At 37.3% G+C, this 25560-nt stretch overlaps 1 protein-coding gene across 4 annotated transcripts in view; it reads left to right on the forward strand.

Moving 5' to 3' along the window:
* The window catches only part of LOC139939818 (alpha-catulin-like), a 109002-nt gene that overhangs the window by 41272 nt on the left and 42170 nt on the right, over positions 1–25560 (forward strand). The gene's annotated exons all lie outside the window — the stretch shown is intronic.

Here is a 25560-nt window from a genome sequence, read left to right on the forward strand (position 1 = left end):
AAGCCTTAAAATTGCAAGCAGACCGAAATAGAGCGAAGGAGAGACAGAAAACTTTGATCAAGGTCTTCTGAACCTAGGGGTGGTGGAGTATTTGAAAGGCCAAATATACCTTTGGTTTATGGAACTGTTCGATTGTTTTAATCCTATTGACCCAATTCACCTGACGTCATCATCAGAATAATCTTGGATGCACCATTTTGGTGGTCAATGTCATCGCGTGTTATTCAGAGAAGTGTGCATTTTAGGCGATGCGGCGCTTACACGTAAACCTATTTTGTCAGATTGAAATGTGTTTGAATCTCTCACTCTAAAACCGCATTCCATTAAAGGGAATTATTTCTGGAAATGTTATACATTATCAACAGGGTGAGTGCTTCTTACGGATTGAGGTGTCATCTTCATTAATTTATGGCATAATTACCAAAGGTATACCCTGCTTTTAAACCTCCCTGGTGTTTTCTAAAATGTTGTTCTCCTTTTAGTTGTATAGACTACATTGGTTTTAGAGGATGGTTAGCTCCTATTATCGAAAAAAACATTTGCGAGCAAAAACAAACAAAAAATAAAGTGAGGTGTTTACTGAACGTAACCTCAGACCCTCCCACGGATGTATGTGCCTTGTTAACTCTGATTAATCCCGACACACTATACTTACATAAGTTGAAGAAAAATCTAACAAAAAGAATAAAAACTGACTGTGGATTTCAGATTTTTGTGGTCGTTCAGAAAAGGGCAATAAAAAGGTTGGTTTTTAGCCTTATTAACAGCTTGAATGCTTTTGAGTAAGTTGTTATAGTCACTCTGCCTTTAAACCTCCTTTTGTGTTTTCTTAAACTTGTTCTCCTTATCGGTATAGACTGCATTGTATTTTAGAGGATGGCTAGCAAAATAACAAAATTATCAACAAAGTAAGGTGTTTACTTCAGGTAACCTCAGACGTGCCTTGTTAACTCTGATTAGTCTCAGCCTTCAGGACACACTGTACATAAGTTGAAGACAATTTCCCTGCCCCCATCCATCACTGCACCTAACAGCCTTTCCAATCAGTACCCTAATCACCTTCATGCCTGGCTGAGCCCATCAACACTCAAGTAGGTAACCAAGGTATTGCATTATGCCGACTGCAATTGATACGTAGCCTATGCGTATATGTGGAACTTGAAATTGTTTTTCTTTTACAAAGTACGTCTGAAGGGGGGATTTACCCCCTCTGAGCTTTGTAGGTCCCCACTGAGGTCTGAGGATGGACTGGCTAGGGGGTAGCCTGAACATCTGACGTCACACTTCGAGGCTTGTGAATTACGTCGGGGAGTGGCCCCGACCCTAGGTCAATCCCAGTCCATCTTTACCTTTCACCTACATTCATGTAACAATGTACATGGCGAACTGCCAAAAATCACCTCGGACCAATCGAAACACAGATATAGAAAGCTTACGTCTCTGCACGTTTATCCAATGCACTCAATATATCCAATGAAATCACTGGTTCTGAAAAGCGAACACCTGTCTACAGGGGACCAGTCTAGGCTGGGGGTACATTGGAATCGTTCTTTCCAGTGGTTGGAATTTCTTTGTCAATCAGTCAAGTTGTGGCTTCATCCAAGCCCCTTTCACACAGGAGCAATTTAGTATGGGTCCCTTGATAAATTGTATCATGGCTGTAAAATTTGACAAATAATGTACTTTGTGTGGAAGAACAGAAATTGTTGTACTGTCCAAAAGGTCCCTTGTAAAATCTTGTCAAACATTGCAAGATTTTACGACCGTGCTGAAATTAAGCAAGGGACCTGTGTTAAATTGCTGCCATGTAAATAGGGCCTGAGAGGACTCTCATTTAAATTTTGTAATAAAGTACCTGGATTTGCTCACAATTTTGAGGGGAAAAAACAAGAAGATTTTATGCACAGGCAGTGCATTAAGTACTGTACATGTATTTAAATGTCTGTTGCAGGCTTTGATATTTGCTCTTGAAGGGGGCACAGAAATTTTCCTCTGGTAAGAGAAAAAGTAAGTTTGTGTTGAAACCTTGCAGAGGGCACCACAGCCAAAGCATTGGGCACCACGGCAATTGCTATGGGTGTCGTGGGTTCTTTCGAGGCCTGCTCCTGGCCTGGCCTGCCAAGGACAATTACAATAGGCTGAAATAAAATGTTGTACCTTTACAGAAATTCAGTCAGAATTTTTCCCCGAATGATTTAGTGTCAGCACAGCCTTTATGCTTAGGTAAGCATATTTTCAGCTTGAATTTAAAAGCTTTCTGCGTATATATACAGCATTTATAATTGTTTACACCATACCTTATCTTTAAGGCCACTCAAACCATCTCAAAGCAGGGCCGTCATTCAGGCGATGACATTCTAATAGCAATGAGCCGACTGCCTGGAAGCTTCTTGAAATGTTCCAGATGAATTCACATTATCTTGGTGTATGTAGAAATCTCTTGCTAGCTGTTTTTTGTTTACACTGTGATGGTTTTATAGGGCGATGGGTTGTCAAAACACAGTCAAGGTGTCAGTAAGATTGTCATGTTATTGCCCTTGGCTGGATCGCTATTTTCTTTGATGTGCACATTGGCATACCTCATCAACCTCATCCACCCATACACCTCAGCACACACCGGACTGCTATCTAATGAGCTCATGATGCTTCATCAGCCCAGAACTTCCACTCTTTGGGGCAATAGGTCCTTTTCTGTAGCGTTAGCCCGTTTGCAAATGGCACTTCCATTGAAAAAAAAAGTGGTGTCAAGTCTATGGGAAACTTTTTAAGGGGCACCAAGGCCAAGACCAACATTAGTGCAACTCAGGCCGTGGCCACCGTGGCTGCCATGTAATTCCAGTCCTGCAACCGATTTCACGAAACGCTAGGATTAATCCTATCTCGAGTTAGGACGAGTGTCCTAACTTAGTATTAATCTTAAGGTCTGCATGCTACAGTGCAGGGTTGGGACTCGTCCTAAGTCCTAAGATTAATCTTAAGTTAAGAAGATGTTGGTGAAATCGACAGCAGGTACGGTAAGCACATTTTGTGGGTCCGAACAAAAACTCATTTATAATAATAATAATGAAAACTTATAAAGCGCACAAATCCACAGAAGTGCTCATGGCGCTAAAATACAAGCAATAGCATTAATTAATATACAATAACAACAACAAAAATTTAAATGTAAACTTAAGTTGAGAGAAATCTAGAACATGTGGTATAGAATACAATAATACAAATGCAATATTTAAGAAAAAACATCTTAAAAGGTAACAAAAATAACAATAATTAAACCATTGAATCAAATGCCTGTTTGAAAAGATGTGTTTTCAGTTGTTTTTTAAATTGGGTCAAAGAAACGGATGATTTTACTAGTGCAGGCAGTTTGTTCCATAGACGAGGGGCAGCATGTGAAAAAGATCGGTCTCCCCATTTGTATTATCTTGGGTGGTGGGGTTGGTGTTGCGGTATCTTTCATCTTCTTTCACCTCTAGGACCCTGGTTTGAATCCCACCGGGGGCACTATGTGGATTGGGTTTTCAGTCCCTACTTGACTGTATGGGTTTTCATTGGAATAACTCTCTTGGGTTTTCCTCCCTCGTCTAAAACTGAAACTTCCTTCCTTGTCTTCTCTCCATGGGGTTCTTGGCTAGTATAGTGATTAAGTTTGCTTTTCTGAGAGTCCTCGTCTTCACAACCATAATTAATGAAAGAAAAATGAAAAATTAAATATTGATTACTTTAATTAATCATTTACAGATTTTTTTCGTTCAATGCATTAAAGTGGAAGTTCATAACTTCCTTAGTTCCTGAAAAATTTACATACATGTAGACTTTTCTTTAAACAGTTAAATCAACCAGAATAAGGTGACTTAAATTAGAGATTTGTGTTCATGCAGGTCAGGGTATACATTGCCACATATATATTACTGATAACCATAGAGCTATAGCTGAATGCTGATAACATAACGTCAGCTTTTCTCATTGTATTTTGTGCATAAATGAGGACGTTTGTGACTTGTTCAACACATGTAGTTTGTTCATCATCAGAAGTAGGTTCTGGCAGCCATGGTTGATGAATGTTTTTCTCCCTGTCTGTGTGTTACTAACGTCTCGTAGGATTGTTCCCTGAGAGGGATTGATGAGTGAAATCAGAGTATTTCCAACGTGATTATTCCGTTCTCACCATCCTACAAGACAAACATTAAAGGCACCGGACACTATTGGTGTGTACTCAAAATAATTTTTAGTGTAAAAACCTACCTGGTAACGAGCAATGGAGAGCTGTTGATAGTATAAAACATTTTGAGAAACAGCTCCCTCTGAAGTAGTGTAGTGTTTAAAGGCAGTGGACACTATTGGTAGGTACTCAAAATAATTATTAGCATAAAACCTTTCTTGGTGACGAGTAATGGGGAGAGGTTGATGGTATGAAACATTGTGAGAAACGGCTCCCTCTGAAGTGCCATAGTTTTTGAGAAAGAAGTCATTTTCAACGAATTTGATTTCGAGACCTCAGATTAAGAACTTGAGGTCTCGAAATCATCCATCTAAACGCACACAACTTCATGTGTGTTCTCTAGGGTGTTCTCTTTCATTATTATCTCGCAACTTCGATGACCAATTGAGCTCAAATTTCACAGGTTAGTTTTTTTATGCATATGTTGAGATACACCAACTGTGACGGCTAGTCTTTGACAATTACCAATAGTGTCCACTGCCTTTAAGAAAGAGGTAATTTTACACTCAAACATAAAAATACTTCAGAGGTGAAGCCTGATTTATGCATCTGCCAGCACACAAATTTGTGCAACAAAAACAAGGGTGTTTTTTCTTTCATTATTCTCTTGCACAACTGCGATTACCGATTGAGTCTAAATTTTCACAGGTTTGTTATTTTATGCATATGCTGAGATACACCAAGTGAGAAGACTGGTCTTTGACAATTACCGAATGTGTCCACTGCCTTTAAGTGAATTCAGAGTGACGGCTTGAGAAGCTGAACAAGAGGGGAGGAATAAAGTGTCATTTTATTTTGTGCGCAAACAATTTGTGATGGAAACTGATGAAATCTGGTGGAAAGTCTGGAGCGTCAGATTTCATTCCTGTGGGGACGGCTTTCCAACTTGGTGCATTGCTTGATTTGATGCATATTGATGGTATGTGTAGCCAGTTGGCAGATGTCTCTTGGATGATGAATGGCCCTTTGTGTGCATAGTGGGGTCTGATCCGGACCCTGGGATAGATGGAGGGAGTAGGGGTGGGGAATTGAGGGGCTGGGGATTGAGGTGGTGGCGGGGGTTGGGAGCTCGAAACAGCAACCTCCAGTTAATGTGCCAGTGCTCTACCAAAGTTCTGAGCTATCTAGCCTTGATGTTGGTGGCCTCCCTATTTTGTCCACATCTTTGTTCTGTAGGTGATCAATTACTCCCAAAAGGCACTTTATGAATAATTGTTATTAACATTATTATTATTATTATTTCATACCATTCAACAGTAGAGCAAGTTCTGAGGATCAATAGCCCTTTGTCCCGTTTTAAGGACCAGAATTAACAAGTTTATACAAAAATTGATTGTTTCAATCTGAAAGCTCTGTCATTATAAAAGCTCATAATAGCACCAATCCTCCCAAGAAATATTTCCATTTGAAAACCCTGCAAATCGTCAATGCTTGTTTTGATTGTCTCTATCAAAATAAGGTATGAACATGCTTAAATCCTTGCCCCCCAAAAAAATATGTTTCATTACTCTCTCATGAAATAAGATCATCAAATTTGATTAAGTATTCACAGGATGTTGGTTGTATAATGTGTAAAGCCAAAACTCAAAGAGGAAATGAATTTACTCATCGACGATGAGGTACATTCCCTCTAAGCTTTACAATTGAAATGCTGAATAATATCTCAGGGTCGTATTTACACGCTTATTTTACCTTTAGATGTCATGGGAGCGCAAACAGAAATCCAAGCCACTTCTCCTTTGTATAGGTCTAAAAATAACGTTAAGAGCATTTGTGTTATATTTAAGAGCCTTTCATTTCCATGTACGGCCAAGCAGCCATCCCTGGTTGTATCGTGGAAATTTCAACATCCACATTCTGGTTGCCATGGCAATTCCATTTGTAGCTGCCCGACAGTCCATATGATGCTATTGTCTTGTGAAGTGTTACACTTACGTACACCTTGAATGCTTCAAGTAGATGGGTCTTGCCCTGTATTTCAGTGTATCGATAGATTCTACAGAAAAATTACTTTTTTCCTTTTTTTCCCCTTCTCTCTCTCACAGTTGGCCTATTCCCTTAAAAGCATCTGTGCCCATGGGTAGTTTGCAGTGTTTTTGTTCAGCTGATTGAACCAAATACACAGGTCGCACTGGGATGCAATGTCTTTGAACTTTCCAGTACATGTAGACAGGATTGGGAATATGAGGTGGAAACATTTTGTTTTTCCTTCTTGTTAATGTTTTCCGTGTAAAAATTATAGAGCTACAATTGCTACAATAACTGAATCAGATACTGTAACCTACCTTGTTTTATTTTATTGTATTATTTTATATTATAATATTACTACACACCCAAAAGCACAAAATAGTAAAAACTAGAGGAATAGTTTTTAGATGTGGAAGGAAAACTCAACGTCAGGATAAACCCATCCAATTCACATGCAAGGCCCTAGTCTGAGGCAGTATTCGAATTGGGGTCCACAGGAGGTGAAAGGGCAGTAAGAGAAACCACTAAATAGACCACCTGATTCCCTTACATACATTAGCTAATGGACTTTTAACAGGTCCAGGTTTTTATCACTTGATAATGACTCTGAAAATGAATGGTGTTAAAAAGCACAGCAGCTTTGGATAGTATAATGAATTTTGAGAAACGTTTTACTTTGAAGTACTGCGATTTTTGAAAAAGATATCACATTTTTTAAGTCTCTTGGATTGGAGATTTGCTTATGGGAGGTGAACTCACCACGTGAATACAAAAGACTCAGCTCCGTTTATGATCAAACCATAGCTTCTAAGACTGGAGGTGTAAAGAGTCCACTAAACTTAGAAATGAACATCCTGCTATTACTTTAGGGAGTTTCGTCTCCAGAGCATGAGGATGTTGTGATCAAACTTTCTGTATTTTTCATTTTGGCACAATGCAAATTCTTGGTTGTCATAACTGTACATATAGGTGTCTGATACCCTGTTTTGAATGTTGCAACTTCACTTTGTCAATTGTTGTCAATCGTTAGTATTGCATTGAGAAAGTGTTCAGTTTCATAGGGCCTAGTTTTTCATGTTGACCTGCCAACCTTTAGCTAAAAAGCTACAGCTACATTTGTAAAAAAATAAACAATTCCCCAATGGGTATGTGGCTCAACATGCAAAGCACTGTTAAGGTTGTAATATAAGACATTTTCATTTGATTTTTAAGGAACTGGTGGAATTATTCCTTACATTTCAAAGAAAATGAAGGTTGTGTCGACGTACTCTGCTCTTCATGTGTAGCCAAACAAAATAATGCTTTAACCTACATGTTATCAGATTTCCGTTACATAGCACCAGCATTGTGGTATTAAATAACACTGTGAAGATGCTACAGCAATGTCAACATTGCCTCCTCCTTCTTCTTCTAGCCGCTAGTGTCGCAGATTGGTGGCTGGTCCCCACCGTTGTATCCTGTTGTCTAGACAGATGCTAGCTGAGTATACCGCTGAAGTCAACACCTTACCCCTCGTGCCGTTTCTCTTCAAACAAACCCGTGGAAATAAAGGCTTTTCCTGAATATCAAATAAGGGCAAGACTTGTACATTGACAGAAACTGGAGAATTTAAGTCCTGAAATGGATGCAATCACATGCAAACTGGGACGCGGTAGACAAAGTTAGTCCTTCTCTTGGGAGTGTGAGGTGGTGTCCGTTTGGGTAGACTAGATGGAGCCTAGGCACTTCAATGTTTAAGATGCTGGAGAGGTTGAGGGAAGGAAAGGATGTTCACAACAACGATTTCTAGACTCCAATCTGAATGCTCATCGTTGGAATCTAGATAAAGAAGAGACAAGGAAAGTTTTCCAATCCATTAGGGTGAATGAAACGTATAAAGTATATACTCTTTTGCTGATTAACATCGTTTTAGAACAATTTATAAACAAACAAACAAATAAATATATAAATAAATAAAAAATTGTCAACAAGCAGAGATTTATGCTATGAATTATTTTTTTTAAACTAGACATTCAGTTTTTGTGACATCACCCAAAACAATGTATAAAGGAGAATACATTAATGTGCATTAAAATAAACAAATAAGTAAATAAAACAATTGTAAGCAATCAGAGATTAAAGGAACACGTTGCCTTGGATCGGACGAGTTGGTCAAAACAAAAGCGTTTGTAACCGTTTTTTATAAAATGCATATGGTTGGAAAGATGTTTTAAAAGTAGAATACAATGATCCACACAAGTTTGCCTTGAAATTGCGTGGTTTTCCTTCTACTGTGCGAACTAACATGGTCGGCCATTTATGGGAGTCAAAATTTTGACCCCCATAAATGGCCGACGTGTTAGTCGACGAGGTAAAAGGAAAACCACGCAATTTCGAGGCATGTTTGTGTGAATCATTGTATTCTACTTTTACAACATCTTTCTACCCATATGCATTTTATAAAAAACGGTTACAAACGCTTTTCAAAGACCAACTCGACCGATCCAAGGCAACGTGTTCCTTTAATGCTATCCTTTTTTCTTTAAATAGACATTCAGTTTAATTGACATCACCCAAAAAAAAACCTGTCATGGAAAAAAAAAAGGTTTGTGCATAACTCAAATACGCATGTGATTGCAGAAGTTGTAAAATAACTTTGAGCTCAGTCTCCTGACGATACCTAAAGCAAGCTAGTCAGAACATTAAGACCAATTAAGAACTCATTTCGTGGTAGTGAAGTTACTGAAAGGCCGGAGTAGTTGTCCCGCTTGGTTTTCTACCTCCCGCCCAGGTAGAAGTTAAACACCAGGACTGTTCTTTTCAGAATTAAAAAGTCTCCCGAATTCCAAAAATCTACTAAGTTCTTTTCAGAACTGAAAAGTCTCCCGAATTCCAAAAATCTACTCAGCGGTAGTAGAATATATAGCAAGACAGTTCTCTTAAGAGCAAACTCTACCTGGCAAGTAGATTCCCACATGGTGTTACCACAAACCAAATATATAACTTTGAGCTCACTCGGTGGAAATCAAATAGGACGCTGTCCTTAAACGCTGCAAAAATTATCATCATTGAATGATTATTTGTAATGTTTTGTGATAATGAATTTTTTTTATATATAACTTCATTTTATAAATAGTATATGTGGAACAAAATTAATTTGTTATTTATTTGTATGAACCATGACGGGCTCCGCGATGTCACTTGGGTAATAGTTTCTATATCTATTTTAGGTCTGAATCAAATTTGAAACTATTTTAATTGTTGAACTGTTTCTTCCCTAAAGAGTTGATGAAATAAATATGTGAGTGTGATGTATGGATTCATTTTATGCTTAATTGAAAGCTTAGCCTCAAACCATAAATAACACAATAATTCCTGGAAATTTCAGCACAATAGATTATATTTCCAATGTTCTTATAAATAAATTAATCAGGAAAGAAATTGTTCTAATGCCACAAGCAGTGCGGAACTCAATTTCTGTATTTCCCTTTTCAATTTCCTGTTTGAAGCGTTTGCTTTCTGTCATCGTCATATAATGTTGTCTTCTTTAAAGGCAGTGGACACTATTGGTAATTACTAAAAATAATTATCAGCATAAAACCTCACTTTGTAACGAGTAATGGGGAGAGGTTGATGGTATAATACACTGTGAGAAACGACTCCCTCTGAAGAGACGTAGTTTTCGTGAAAGAAGTAATTTTCCACGAATTTGATTTCGAGACCTCAAGTTTAGAACTTGAGGTCTCGAAATCAAGCATCTGAACGTACACAACTTCGTGTGACAAGGGTGTTTTTTCTTTCATTAATATCTCGCAACTTCGATGACCGATCGAGCTCAAATTTTCACAGGTTTGTTATTGTATGGATGTTGAGATACACCAAGTGTGAAGACTAGTCTTTGACAATTACCAACAGTGTCCAATGTCTTTAAATTAAAGATGCTAGGTCAAATTTTTGCTAGTTTGACCTAAAAATTTAGATTTAAATTATAAGCAGCTGGATTTTTAGATTCATGAGGCAATTCATTGTTACGTAGGTATCAATGTATATGATTAGTCAGGATCCTGAGTCATTATCTCATGCCTGTGTGCAAATAACTCTGCGTGTTACATGTATTTGGTGCCTTGTTCGTGGCAAATGCACAAGTTTGTGTGGGTTTATTGTTTTGTTACAGCATCATCTGTCAAAATTTGTTTGAGAAAGGGAAACAAAGATTCTTAGAATATTGGGTCATGCAACTATGACTATGAAAAATTTAACAAAACCCTGTTTTCTGATTGTTTTTTAAAGCATGGCCAGGATTTGAATCCCCCTGTGTTTACCATTGAAACTAGGCAACCTGGCCACCACTCTCGGTATCAAATGATTGCATTTTGTCATCTTTATGGTCTGTCCATAATGTGTAGCAATAAGAGTTTCTTTTAGTTTGATAGAATCTGCATGGCCAGGATTCAAACCCCTGCTGTCGTTACTGTTGAAACTAGTCAGCTTGGCCCACACTCTCAGTATCAAATGATAGCATGTATACTGTCCACAGTGTGTAGCAATAGGAGTTTCTTTTATACATGTACAATCTGCATGGTCAGGATTCGAACTTACGCTGTTGTTACCAAGGAAACAAGGCAGCTTGGCCAACAACAGTATCGAATGATCTTGTGTTGTCATCTTTATGGTCTGTCCTCACTGTGTAGCATTTATAAGAGTTTCTTTTATAGAACCCACATGGCTAGGGTTCGAACCCACGCTGTCAATACCGTTGAAACTAGGCAGCTTGGCCAACACTCAGTATCGAATGATCGCATGTTGTCATCTTTATGGTCTGTCCATAGTATGTAGCAGTTACAAGAGTTTATGTTATAGAACCTGCATGACCAGGATTCGAACCCGTTGAAACTAGGCAGTTTGGTCAACAGTATCAAACGATCGCATGTTGTAGGAGACTACTGATTGGTACTACACTTTCTACTGTGTTTATAGAACCCGCATGGTCAGGATTCGAACCCACGCTATCAATACCGTTGAATTTTGAAACTAGGCAGCTTGGCCAACATTCTCAGTATCCAATGATCTCATTTTGTAGGAGACTACAGATTAGTAGCATGGGTACAACGCCTTCTACTGTGTGTGTAGAACCTGCATGGTCAGGATTCGAACCCACACTGTCTCTACTGTTGAATTTGAAACTAGGCAGCTTGGCCAACATTCTCAGTATCCAATGATCTCATTTTGTAGGAGACTGCGGATTAGTAGCTTGGGTACAAGGCCTTCTACTGTGTTTATAGAACCTGCATGGCAAGGATTCGAACCAACACTGTCTCTCAGTATCCTCTCAGTATCCAATGATCTCATTTTGTAGGAGACTACGGATAAGCAGCTTGGGTACAACGCCTTCGACTGTGTTTCTTTGTGCATGGATGAGTTTTTTAATTATCCACTCTGCTCATTGATGGATCAGAGGAAGGGTCAACGCTGACATGTTTGTCGTAATTTTACAGGCCAGCAGGTACCTAGCTATTGAGAGGAAATTAGCTCGAAGGCTTCACAGAAAGCTTCACATGTAACCCGTCTCGGTGTTTCTGTATCTAGTGAAATGTGGTACATTCTACATGGCTTTAAAGGCACTGGGCACCTTTGGTAATTGTCAAAGATCAGTATTCTCACTTGGTGTAATATACATGTATGCATAAAACAACAACCTCTGGTAAAATTTGGATTCGATTGTTCATCGTATTCGCAAGAGAATAAAGAATGAAAAAACACCCTTGTTGCACAAATTTGTGTGCTTTTAGATGCCTAATAATGGCTTCAGGCCTGAAGTCGTTTAATATTTGAGTGAGAAATAACCTCTTTCTCAAAAACTACGTTACTTCAGAGGGAGCCATTTCGCACAATGTTTTATACCATCAACAGCTCTCCATTGCTCGTTACCAAGTAAGTTTATATGCCAACAATTATTTTGAGTAATTACGAATAGAGTCCAGTGCCTTTATAAGATGGAGAGTTTCCCCGGGTAGTCAGGGAAACACAGAGTAGTTATTTGTCCTGGATTGGCATTTTTCAAAACCTTGAAGTACGGCGTACATTCACTGTGATGTGAACGATTATTCTGCTTGTTTGGTCTCATGGTTAATCAGCCTTACCTGACACCAGGCCATGTACATGTAGCTGCACTTTGCAAGTTTGTATGACACTGAACAAACTTGAAGTGTATTTTTCAACCTTTAGAGACCATTTATTGCTGTTTAATCATCACAAAACACCTAGACATTGCTACAACTGTTCATTTATTTAGTAACATTTTGTCATTACAACGTCAAAAGCAATAGCATGAAACAGAAATTTACTTTGGGGTTTAGAGTTTGGGATACTTTGTTTAAAACATTATGTACAACATTGGACATTTTTTTAGTATTCGACATGACCTTTTACTTTGAAGTAAAAATGTTTGAATTCAATAATACAGCTTTAAAAGTGTGACTACAGTTTGTATAGACTAATTATCTGCTGAGGCCGTATCAGAATTAGTGATTACAGCTGTGACTATAACTCTTTCTGAAGGTTTAGACCTTTATCATCGCAGCAATCTTGAATTTCTCCCATTGATATAAATGCTACCAAATGGAGGCCGGAAGAACAAATTAATAGCCTGGTTATTGTTTACAAAATGATGATTAGCATTCATTATTGTTATTCAAAATGAGGAACATGACCAAGATGGAGGCAGCATGAAAAAGGTCTATTGCTAAATGATGTTCTGTATTTCAATGCCTGATGACAGTGTGATCAAGCTGTAGCCGTAACTGTAGCTGTAGCTGTAGCTGTAGCTGTAGCCGTAGCTGTAGCCGTAGCTGTAGCCGTAGCTGTAGCCGTAGCTGTAGCTGTAACTGTAACTGTAACTGTAGCTGTAGCTGTAGCCGTAGCTGTAGCTGTAGCTGTAGATGTAGCCGTAGCCGTAGCCGTAGCCGTAGCTGTAGCTGTAACTGTAGCTGTAACTGTAGCCGTAGCTGTAGACATAGCGGTAGCTGTAGCTGTAGCTGTAACTGTAGCTGTAGCCGAAGCTGTAGCCATAGCCGTAGCCATAGCCGTAGCTGTAGCCGTAGCTGTAGCTGTAGCCGTAGCTGTAGCCGTAGCTGTAGCCATAGCCGTAGCTGTAGCCGCCATGTCAGACATGGTTTATCTTCTCGATCATTTTGTAAAAGTGTACAAACAAGATGTACACGCCAGGAGCTGTATTCAAAACATGGCACCCTGAAACTTGTAACCTTGTGAAAATGCACTGTTAGAATTGTAATAAAGATTTGCTTCTCCATGTAAATGAAAATGTAAAGGTTTTCAGTGGCAGTGTACATTTTTGCTACCTAAATTACATGTGGTTTTGTAGGCCGGAAAAAAGTGGCATAAATTATTCGAATTTGTCACCTCTAATAAAAATATTTAAACTAAATCTTGTGAGTCACTGGTCATGCCAGTACTTTATTTATGAAATTATTATGTTTTACGTTTTACACTGAGGTAATGTTTATGACACTGGAGTTGATTTCACAAAGAGTTAGGTCTAGTCCTAGGAGATTTAAAAAACATATGGCTAGTCCTAAGTTAGGATGAGTAACTCGTCCTAACTCGAGATAAGACTAAATCCTAACTCTTTGTGAAATCCACCCCTGGATGTAAACCAAAATCAGTTCAGAAAATGTAATCAATTTTGAAGGATCCATTTCTTGGAAACGGATGTAGAATTGAAAGAAAATGTGCTCTTCCAAATTGAACATACTTATCCTTTAATGTTCCTAAATTGGAAGGAATAAGACTGACACATCATTTCTCTTCTTCTTTTTCTTGAAAGAGTGAAGGTGGGGTAGATTGACTCTTAATAAAGCTTTCAAGCGGTAGTCATTCCCTGCTCGCAAAACTGTGAAATCACCCTAAATTGGAAAATTGCAAGATTGCCTTTGACAAGCCGAAGTGCTATGGGCCACATGTCTTCGTAAAGCACATGAGCGCTGGGCAATATTCTTAACTCCTTGGCGATGCACAACTGCTGGCAGGCTGAAATTATGACTGCACTAAATCATTTTGGGGTCCTTGCTCTGAAGATGTGAAAGACAGAGATAGAGATGGATGTAAGTCTGAGAAATAATCTGTCACCTCCATCGCTATTGTCCCTATGTCCTACATCCCAAGCCTTAAAGGGACACTTTCCTTGGATCGGGCGAGTTGGTCTTTTTTAATTAAATGCTTGGGTTAGAAAGATGTTTTAAAAGTAGAATATCAGGCCTAATGATCCACACAAATATGCCTCGAAACTGCTTTGTTTTCCCTTTACTTTGCGAACTAACACGGTTGGCCATTTCGTGGGGTCAAGAAATTGACTCCTCAAACTTGGCGTGTCGTGTTAGTTAACAAGGTATTTTTCATAGTTTTTCAAATGCTTGTCATAGACCAACTTGCCCAATCCGAGGCAGTTGGTGTCGCTTTAATTTTAGCATGTTTGTAAAATGTTGCAATGTTTGACAACATTTTGCAAGAGAACTCCGACAGCAGAACAAAATTGTTGTCCTTTTCACACAAGGTACATTTTGTAAAAATTATACATCCATGCTACAATATAGCAAGGGACCCTTGCTAAATTGCTCTCATGTGAACAGGGCTTATGTCAACACATCCTCGGCCTTAAATAGCGCCCCCTGGAGATATTTTGTCATGAAAGTTTAGGCCTCCAGAAATTAACTAATGAGAAGGCGCTTTCTTGTGAGTTTTAGGAGAGAATCGGATGATGGGATGGTTTTAATCCGTCTCGAAGATAGTGTCAACATCACGCTTCATTAATTACGGGACAAGAAGAGGCGAAAATAAACAAGGCGGGAAATTCAGGGTGTTTGGATTGCTCCTTGTTATCATTCACCATTTTATGCAGTCATAAATTTGTCTGTAATTGTAGTGCTAGAAAAATCAAATGATATGAATAATTTTTAGGTCGTGACAGGAAACTGCCCATTGTTTATGTTTATTGAATCTATTTATATTAAGTTGATTCTGTCGCCTTCTTTGAAATCTTATTAGTAGCACTGGGATTTACAAAAAGAATTATTTGTATTATTTTTTTTCTTCCTTTTTTGTGTGTGTGTTTGCCATTCTTTTTTTTTACTTCAAATAACTAACCACAAGAGAGACTGTCTATGAAATTGATTAATTTGGAGTTGAACACGGACAAAATTACTGGGGCGAGATTTCAAACAACATCCCCTGGAATAATATGAACTTTTTGGCAACAAAAACCTATTTATTTTATTAGACAAGGACAGAAAAGTCGAAGCAAAAATGTCTAAAAAGCTGTCAGTTTATTAAGAAATTAAAAAATTATACTTTAACTAAAGTATTTCCAAAGTAAAGATTTTAACATAAACAAAAAGATAGTAAGTAATTTTGTAAATGCTTAAAAAGGTTTACTCAAAACACAAGTCCATCATTGATAATTGCCAAAGACCAACACATACATGTACTTCATGTAATGAAAAACCCTGCTAATGTTAATGCTAAAATCAGTTCTTGGCGTCATACCATTTTCAAACCTTGGTTTTCGGACTCACAAGATCAAATTACTCTTGCTGCCGATTTGTCAAAAACTGTAGCATTTGAGACATATACTGTATAATGGGAGCACTTCCAATGAAATAATTGTGCAGTATGCTAACTACCAATACCATCTTTATACCAAGTTGGCTTTCAGATAATAGTTACACTACTTTTTTATCAGGTCTTGACCAAAGAATAACCATATACATGTAGGCCTACATGTACGTCTTGAATTTTTTCTTCTTTCTATTAGACCAATCAAAAGTTCAGTTCACACCCTACATGTACAATGTACATTCCCACACATGGTACATATATAATTTAACTCGATTCCAATGGGTTGTTCCGCATAATGTAAAAAACAGAACGACTAATTATCAACAGAAAACATACAATACACCTTCACAGAAAATGGAAACCATTGCGTGTATGTTTGGCCATGCTTGATGTCGCATTTTGCAGAGCGTGTCTCATAGGATTCATGCACCAATGACATTTGTAAAACACACTTAGGGTATTGCTTTCTGATAACCAAGACTACGTAATAATTCATCTCTGTACAGTGGCGGTGAGGTGCCGTACATTCAAGTAAAAAATTTCCTTGACTTTCCTTTAGCTTTTAACGTTACAAAGAGTATGTATTGAATACAGAAATGTCAAATTTTAATGTTAAATGTGGAATATTCTTACAGCGGAATTAAAGATTTGAATTACTTATTAAATCATCTTTGTACAGTGGCAGTGAGGTGCCGTTCTTTCAATTACATAAAAATGTCCCTGACTTTCCTTTAGCTTTGAAGTGCACAAAGCCGTATGTAAGATTGAATAAAGAGATGTCAAATTTTAATGTAAAATGTGGCATTTTCTTACAGGCGAATGAAAGATTGGAATTACATATTTTCATCTTTGTACAGTGGCAGTGAGTTGCTGTACATTCAAGTCAAAAATGTCCTTGACTTTTCTTGAGCTTTCAAAGGTACACATGTATAAGGCAGGAGTATGTATTGAATACAGGGACCATCCAAATTTAATGAAAAATGTGGCATTCTTACAGCGGATTTAAAGATTGGAGTTGCATATTAAATCATCTTTGTATAGTGGCAGTGAGGTGCCATACATTCAATTAAAAATGTCCTTGACTTTCCTTTAGCTTTTAAAGTTACAAAGTAGGAGTATGTAAGATTGAATAAAGAGACGTCAAATTTTAATGTAAAATGTGGCATTTTCTTACAGGCGGAATTAAAGATTGGAGTTACATATTAATTCATCTTTGTATAGTGGCAGTGAGTTGCTGTACATTCAAGTAAAAAATGTCCTTGACTTTTTTTGAGCTTTTAAAGTTACAAAGAGTATGTATTGAATACAGAGATGTCAAATTTTAATGTTAAATGTGGAATATTGTTACAGCGGAATTAAAGATTTGAATTACATATTAATATTAAGGTACACATACATGTATAAGGCAGGAGTATGTATTGAATACAGGGACCATCCAAATTTAATGAAAAATGTTGCATTCTTACAGGCGGATTTAAAGATTGGAGTTACATAATAATTCATCTTTGTACAGTGGCGGTGAGGTGCCGTACATTCAAGTAAAAAATGTCCTTGACTTTCCTTTAGCTTTTAAAGGTACAAACCAGGAGTATGTATTGTAAGATGAGTTACGGAGACGTCCAATTTAAATGTAGCATATTCCTACAGTAGGAACTAAATGTTGTATTTATTTAATTTATTTACATCTCTTTGGTAATGAAACCGACAGATTCTTAAATCTGGCCAGCAATGTTGTAGATGATGAAGAAGTTTTAGAAATTTCTTTATCAAAAGCCCTTTGTGTGCCACTGCGACTTGGGCTGTATAATCCCAAGGGAGCTGAGACACTTTAAAGGAATGTTATCTGCCCAAATGACCAGGGTATTGTAAAGCACATTGAAACCTTATTGTAAAATGCACAATATAGAACTAGTTATTATTAAATTATAATGAAAAGAAGAAAGAAAAAAAATAATCAGATTTCATGACAGATTTTGTTTTCTTTTTTCTTGATGAACTTTTAACTTCATTGTTAAGAGGCCGAACTTTTAGCCTATTTTTGGCAAGTTTTATAATGTATGGTTGTTTTTGTACCAAAGGAGTTAACAAGCAGGGGTGGTATTGCATAAAATGTTGCCAGCATTAACTACAGGAATTAAAGGGTAGCGACGAGTTCTTAAACGGACATTTAAGAACGAGTCACTACTCTTAATATTCCCATTCATAAATGCCCTTTTGTTAAAAAATGTTTAAAAAATACAATTATTGAAAAGATACTTTGAGGAAAATTTGAGGTTTAAAATATTTTTTTCAAAAACTTTGTGAAGAATCTGTTGGGCGTGGGTTGTGTGTATGCGCGCACGCTTAGAAATAGATTACGCGCGCCAGCTTAGAAATATATTACGCGCTATTACTAATAGCTATGAATTGCGTTCCGCGTGATAATCTTATAACCATTATCAACCGTTTAAACACCCCCACGTGACGTGCTCTCCACCAATAGAAGTAGAGAAACTGTCTGAGGTATTCATGAATGTAACATAAAGAACTTGCATGTGCTAGTAGCAGCAGCCCCAGCCCCAAGTTACTAGAACTAATAAGATTTATTGCAAATATATAACTCGATCAGTGTCGGACATGCATCTTTAAAAGCACTGAACAGCTTTAGTAATTGTCAAAGACCAGTATCCTCACTTTAGTGTATCTCAACATGTGCATAAAATAAAAAATCTGTGAAAATTTGGACTCAATTGGTCATCAAAGTTGCAAGAAAATGATGAACGAAAAAACATCTTTCCGATGTCTGAGAATGGCTTAAGGCCTAAAGTTCTTTCTCATATTTATATGAGAAACTACCTCTTCATAAAAAACTATGTTACTTCAGTGATAAGCATATTTCAAAATGTTTTATACTATTAGCAGCTCTCATTGCTCGTTACCAAGTAAGTTTTAAAGGAATCATTACAGAATTGGTTTGGTAGCAAAAAAAGTGCTGGCAGTGTAAGCACTTTATGATAAACTGACAAACCTGTACAAATCGAGAACGATCGGCCATCTGGGTCACGAGAGAATGTGAAAAACCGATTACAAATTTTGCATTGCATCGATGCCAAAGCAAAAATTAGTAAAACGCTCACTGAGCGATAAACTCGAAACGTGAAATTAAATTAGTTATTTCTCAACAAATATGAGATTTCAGGCAGAAATAATTCAAGGGATGTTTTCTACTATCATCATCAATAGCCCATGTAAGTTTTATGTAAATCTGTGATCCTCACAATGTTCGTTTCATACCAATTCTGTAACGTTCTTTAATAATATATTTTGTGTAATTACCAATTATGTCCAGTGCCTTTAAGTTAGTTTTGCCTGTAAATTCCTGCCTCAAGAGTGGATGAACCAAAGAAGGTTACAGGTTCCTGCATCAGCTTTTGCAGACGCCCCCTCGTCGCCACTTGTCATTGCAAATTTTTAATTGCAAATTCATTTTAATTTGACTTTTGATGTACGTAACTCGGCCCCTGTGTGATGTTGGCATTGTAATGAGATCCTGATGTTTTAGTTGCATAAACATGCAACCTATATTGAATAATCTTCTGTTTTATGAGCATCTTGTGGGACGATTGCGGGGGATATTATTTTTTTGAGGAGAATTTACTGCATGGTTTTCCACTGATAAAATTTGGGAAAATTGAGCTGGAAAAATTATATTACTATTGACTGGATTCACTTGACGTCATCGTCACAGTAATTTTGGTTTGCACTATTTTGAAGCCAATGTCCCCTGTGTAGTGTGCATTTTTTTAAAGACGTTTACATGCTTACCATAATTCTGTAATATTTGATACCTAAAAATGGTAAGCATATCAGAAAGTGAGAGAATGTGATCTTGATGCAACTAGGCCAATACTTGAGGATAACAATTTTTTTTATCTGAATTCAGACTGTTTCAATCAGCCCGATGAAGAAAATCGGCTTTTGTCCACATCTGAAGAAAGCTAGCTCATTGATCTACTTCTCTAGTGCTGAGGATACTGTTCGTGAAAAGCTCTGTGAAATCTAAACCTATTGGGCTACCTAAACTTGGGAATGCCATCAATTTAACAAATCTTCAATAGGTACCGAAAATGTGCATACAGAGACACGCACTCGCAAAATAGTGCAGCTAAGATTTAGTATGGAGATGACATCAGGACCTAATTTTCTGGCTCTGCTTACCGTAAGCAAAGAATTGGTGCTTATGGAAGCAGGGAATTCTGCGCTTACTTCAAGCGTATTTCACAGGTTTCGTGTGTGTACTCCACGTTACAATACTAGGCATTCTTTGCTTAAACAGCTAGCCCAGAAATTTAGTGTTGCACAGTAAGTGGAGAATGGTGATGCTAAGTACAGAATTTGGCGGTAAGCAGAGCCATGAAATTGGGCCCAGTTTAATTAGGTTAATACAAGCTGATAGGCAGTTATAATGGACAGTGTACAATGTAGTTCCGCAATTAACTCTAATTTAACAGACACTTTAGCGACAGATGACCTAAGGCATGGAGTTATACCTTTATAATCCATAGAAAGGGATGGAGTCACAGAGAAAACATACGTTAGAGTTTGTCAGTCTGCCTGGAACTTTATGTAGGCCACGGAGGCCCTTGGTCCTGGCTGTTGCCCCTCGTCTTGGCCTTGGTGCGCTTCAAAAATTCCCCATTGACTTGATAAGTTTTTTCAAGTGGAAGTGCCCTTTGCAAAATGAAAATGGCCTTGCCCTTTTAAACTTGTTTAAAGATGAAATTCAAGGCCTGGTTTGTAGCTCGCTGGGAAAACAATCCCAAGTAGCACACAGTTGAGATGATACTTTAGAGATGGTTGGATTCGTTTGGTTTATTTCACAACTCCCTGATGATATGAATGAAGACCTAGAACTTAAGACACTGTCAATATTGAAACAGATTAAGCAGACTCTGTGACTCTGTGAACCAAATAACTTCATGATATTAGAGTAGAAACATATGAGAGAAATAGAATTAGCTATTGCAAACTGCTTACCAACCAAAGTATGGTATAAATGCAAAAAAATAGCAGTGTCAAAACCTTTGAGGAAGACTCTGCTAGGGTCAAAACATCAGCAAAGTAGCAAACATTAAACCACAAGGGAAACTGACTGGGTAAAATTGAAATAACTTTGGGTTGAACAAAGAAAAATTGTCTAGAGTGGAATCTGAACCTGCGACCTCTGGAATAATGTACCTGCGCTATTTTGTCAATATCTTGGTTCAGGGAGCTACACGTTTAAAGACCTGGACACTATTGGTAATTATCAAAGATCAGTCCTCTCACTTGGTGTATCTCAACATATGCATAAAATAACAAACATGTGAAAATTTGAGCGCAATTGGTCGAGTTAATAATGAAAGAAAAGAAATCCTTGTCACACCAAGTTGTGTGAAATTACTTCTTTCTAAAAAACTACGTTACTTCAGAGGGAGCCGTTTCTCACAATTTTGTTATACTATCGACCTCTCCTCATTACTTGATAAGGTAAGGTTTTATGCTAATAATTATTCTGAGTAATTACCAATAGTGTCCACTGCCTTTAAGTACTGTATAGCTACTTAAATGAAAGAAGTGTTTTCGGTAGCTACTAGTTAGTTACGACTTAAAATCTCTACCAAAAACATTTTCATCGGAGTTACAATACCGTATATGACGTTGCAATCGCTTTCACATGCATTTTGTAATGCTTGAAATATGCAATGGTTTTCCAAGCTTGTGTATTAATATGCAGCAATTTGTAGAATTTTCATTGATTACATTAAATCCAAGTTTTATTATATATGACGCTGAGAAATGACAGTTATAGCATTCCAATGACACTGGTCTGGTGATTCCAGACTCCATTCTTCATCAAACTCAACACGAGACACACTGTATGCCAGATAATGTTTTGGGAAACTTTGTTTCCTCTCTTAAAATCATTTTGATCGAGAGAAGAGGAGGGTATGATATTGCGAGTAAAAATTTATTTCGTGTTCCGCCGGGACCAAAATTGAATTTTGACCTTGAATGTAAAATTTCATTGTTCATTACTTAAAAGTCACTGGACACTATTGGTAATTGTCAAAGGCCAGTCTCCTCACTTGGTGTATCTCAACATATACATAAAATAACAGGGCTTTGAAAATTTGAGCTCAATTGGTCGTCGAAGTTGCGAGATAAAAATTAAAGAAAAAACACCCTTGTCGCACAAAGTTGTGCGCTTTCAGATGCTTGATTTGGAGATCTCAAAATCTAATTCCCAGGTCTCAAAATGAAAAATACTTCTTTCTTGAAAACTACATTACTTCAGATGGAACCGTTTCTCACAATGTTTTTATACAATCAACAACTTGAAAGGTTGACACTTGTGGTGAGATATTATGGCAAATGATTGGCATGAGATTAAAGACATTGCATGGGTGAATAACAAAAAATCCCCCAATGTACAAGTGTGACTGGAAATCATCGATTTCAAGGGAAGTTACACGTGAACGTTTTGTAACCATTCTTTAAATTGATGGCAATAATAAATGTTGGTTTGAGGCCTACAGCAGTTGATTGATTAATCAATCAATTTTAGAAACATTTCATTACAAATTAATGTGGTTATGTAAAAATATATCAGTTTTGATGCCCCAAAAATTTACTCCGAAAAGTGTTAATTGCAGTAAGATTCTCACACTGTGTATTCCTATTGCAGATTATTCTTCCTGCATGGACATTTTCGCTCCTGATTTTTGGGCGATATCTCAAGAATGCGAACACCTTTTGAAATGAAACTTCACAGAATAGTTTAAATGTAGATAACCACATTTGTATATAGGGTTAAAAGAATTGAGCAGTTACAAAAAACTTTTAATTGATTCTTATTCATGTGAATAAAAAAATTATTTCGAAAAATCGTTTAAATTGTTCTTCAAATCAACATCTTCCTCCAGCACATATATTGTGGATACCATCATCGTATTATAAAGTGTGCACTTCCTAACTCACAGTTCTTAGCAAGATGACAAAAGACACATAATGATAATTTTAAACAACAAAATTGCAGGAACTCAATGCTGAGAAACTAGACACAGAATTGGATTGGTAGTTTATTTCAGAGAATGTGTCATGTCCCTTCATATGACAGATGTTGTATTTGGTGTCACTTTGTATGGCTTTTTAATCTCTTGTAAGTAAAGATTGTGTTTTGTATTTTGTATAATCTTTTCATCCTGAGTGTTGTTATTGCAAAATATGACTCTAATATACGGCCAGTTTTGGAAGTCACAGTTTAAAGTTAATATCACAGTACTGTTCTCGAGGCAAAGATATATTTTCTAGCATCATTTTGTGTCTAAACATGTACTTTTGGGTATCCAGGTTTTGATACACTGATGCCTTCTAAATTGGCAATAAAGTCTCCAAAACGCCCAGCTGTTATCTGAGCTTTTTCTTTGGAGCTTTTTATAAATATTGCATTCTCTTGAAAAATCATACGTTTTTACCGATGTTCGTTTCCCCCACCTTCCCGAACAAATTTGGAAATAGGACAGAGAGAAAGACAATACCTTGAGGCTGAATATTTTTGCCTTGGGGTGAACCACCGTTAAAATCAAGTGCCTGTATTATTATTTCACAATTTTATTATTCAAACGTGGGAACTTCGATTACAGCTTCGATCGTCCCACAGGCTGTGACCTTTAGATCCGACATTCTAAGACAGTTGACATGATTGGTTTGAGGGAGGGCCGGTGAGGGGGGTGGGGACTAGTGGAGAAGGGAGAACTACAATTTAGATGAAGAAATCTAAAACTCACTCCGCGGTAGTGAAGATAATATCAAGAAATCCCCTCGATCCACTAAGCAAAAGTTGTAGTCCTTCCGATCTCCTACCTTCCGCCCAGGGAGTTAAAAAGCAGGACAGTTCTTTTCAGAACTGAGATTCTCCTGAATTCCGAAAAAAAATCTACTCCGCAGATGTTGAGAAGTCTCCTGAATTCCTAAAAATCTACTCCAGGGTAGTAGAATATTGTAAGCCAATTTAAAAAAACAAAAAAAAAAAAACATAATCTACACGTACCCAGCAAGTAGATATACACATGGAGTTACCACAAACCAACAATACAAGACATCTAAACTTGAATACTATACATTGGCAATATTTCATGGAGCAGCTTACAACTCATGTTCCTATTTTAATTGCTCGGATCCAGTTTGTGGGGTCCTGCCATTGTTCTAGTGTTCCATTTTTCAAAGAAATACCTTGTGGGGTCCATTGTTCAATTGATTAAAATACCCCACAATGGCACTCACGTAAGCCCACTTAAATTTGCATGTCACGTTACTAGAACTGCAGGAACATGTGCTAAGACATGCAAAGTATCATACATGTGCACAATCCAAAATGTCTTTCGGTATTGCTATAAAAATGTATCATCAGCAGAACCTATATTTTGTCAATGTATTTCACCGCATGTTTTTTCAATTATGGATTTTTCTTTGTGCCTGAAAAAGGTGTGGAAATGCTACAGATTTTCAGTGATGATTCTAAAATGCTATAACACAATGTGGAATGAAATTTTCACAGGGTTACTTTTATTGCATTATTTGCTTTATTGGATTAAAACAACCGAACAGTTCCAAAAACGAAAGATTATACTTTAAGCCTTTAAGTATTTCGTAAATTTTTCATTAGGCATGTTAGGAACGCTGAACAATAATTGCAAATTACTCTTCACATGGATATATTACTTTAAGCTGGTGCTTCAGAACTCTGGAATTTTGTTAAAGAAACTATTGTAACAATTATTCATGAGCGGAAATTAATTCTAATGTAAAAGCAGAATATAATTTTTTTTCTTGGAAAGCAAGTCCTTGTCTGAGCCAGTTTCACCGACTGTTTTTCATAGTCGACAAGTACATAAACAGTACCCCTCGTACGAGTAGTTATTGTGTGAAGGCTTTCAGCAATTTGATTCTAGAATCTTGAGTTTATATTTGCCATTCACCCGGCACTCTTTTGTGAAGAGCTGCAACAATATTACACTCTGATAGAAAGCTTACACTCTCTCCGAGTTTGAAAAGACCTGACACGGAAAGCATCTCAGATCTCAACAAGGCCCGATGCGTTTCTAGCCCTAAGAGCTAAACAGAGTGAGATAGGGGCGTCCCTTTCCCTTTCATCATGTTTGGATAAGATCCTAAACACTGCCAACCTTTCAAATGTCACGTCAATATCCTACACTCTTCAAGAAGGATGTTTTCAAATCAGAGACGCAGGATATTTGCTTAATTTAACATGAATATAATATTAACACAAAACAACGGCGCTACGTTTGTGGTTTTCAGGCAGGTGGATCTGATTGGGATTTGCTTTTTCCGCAGGTGTTTTCATATCGGGAAGTTTAATTCCCGATGTTATTTCTGATCTTGAATTATTGATTTCTTTATTGCGGCGTTATATTTTCATATGAAGTTGAGGGTTCTTTTCAGTGAATGTTGACCCTTCATATAAAGATGAGCTACAGTCGGCTCTCGTCACAAAGAGCACTTTTAAGAAAAGGTTCTGCTTATAAAGAGTACATTCTGAAGTCCCAAGTCTAATTTCTGCTTTGTGTTTCATTGTTTTGCTGTCCTTTTTAACAGCATTCCTGTTATAAAGAGGTAATTTGACCAGCCCCAGCGACCTTGTTATAAAGAGAGCCGACTGTATTTATGCAAGTGCATGTACATACGTATGAGCACGATATGAAAATTTTAAAGTTGAATAC

Source organism: Asterias amurensis, chromosome 7 (genome assembly GCF_032118995.1).
Source record: "Asterias amurensis chromosome 7, ASM3211899v1".
NCBI lineage: Eukaryota > Metazoa > Echinodermata > Asteroidea > Forcipulatida > Asteriidae > Asterias > Asterias amurensis.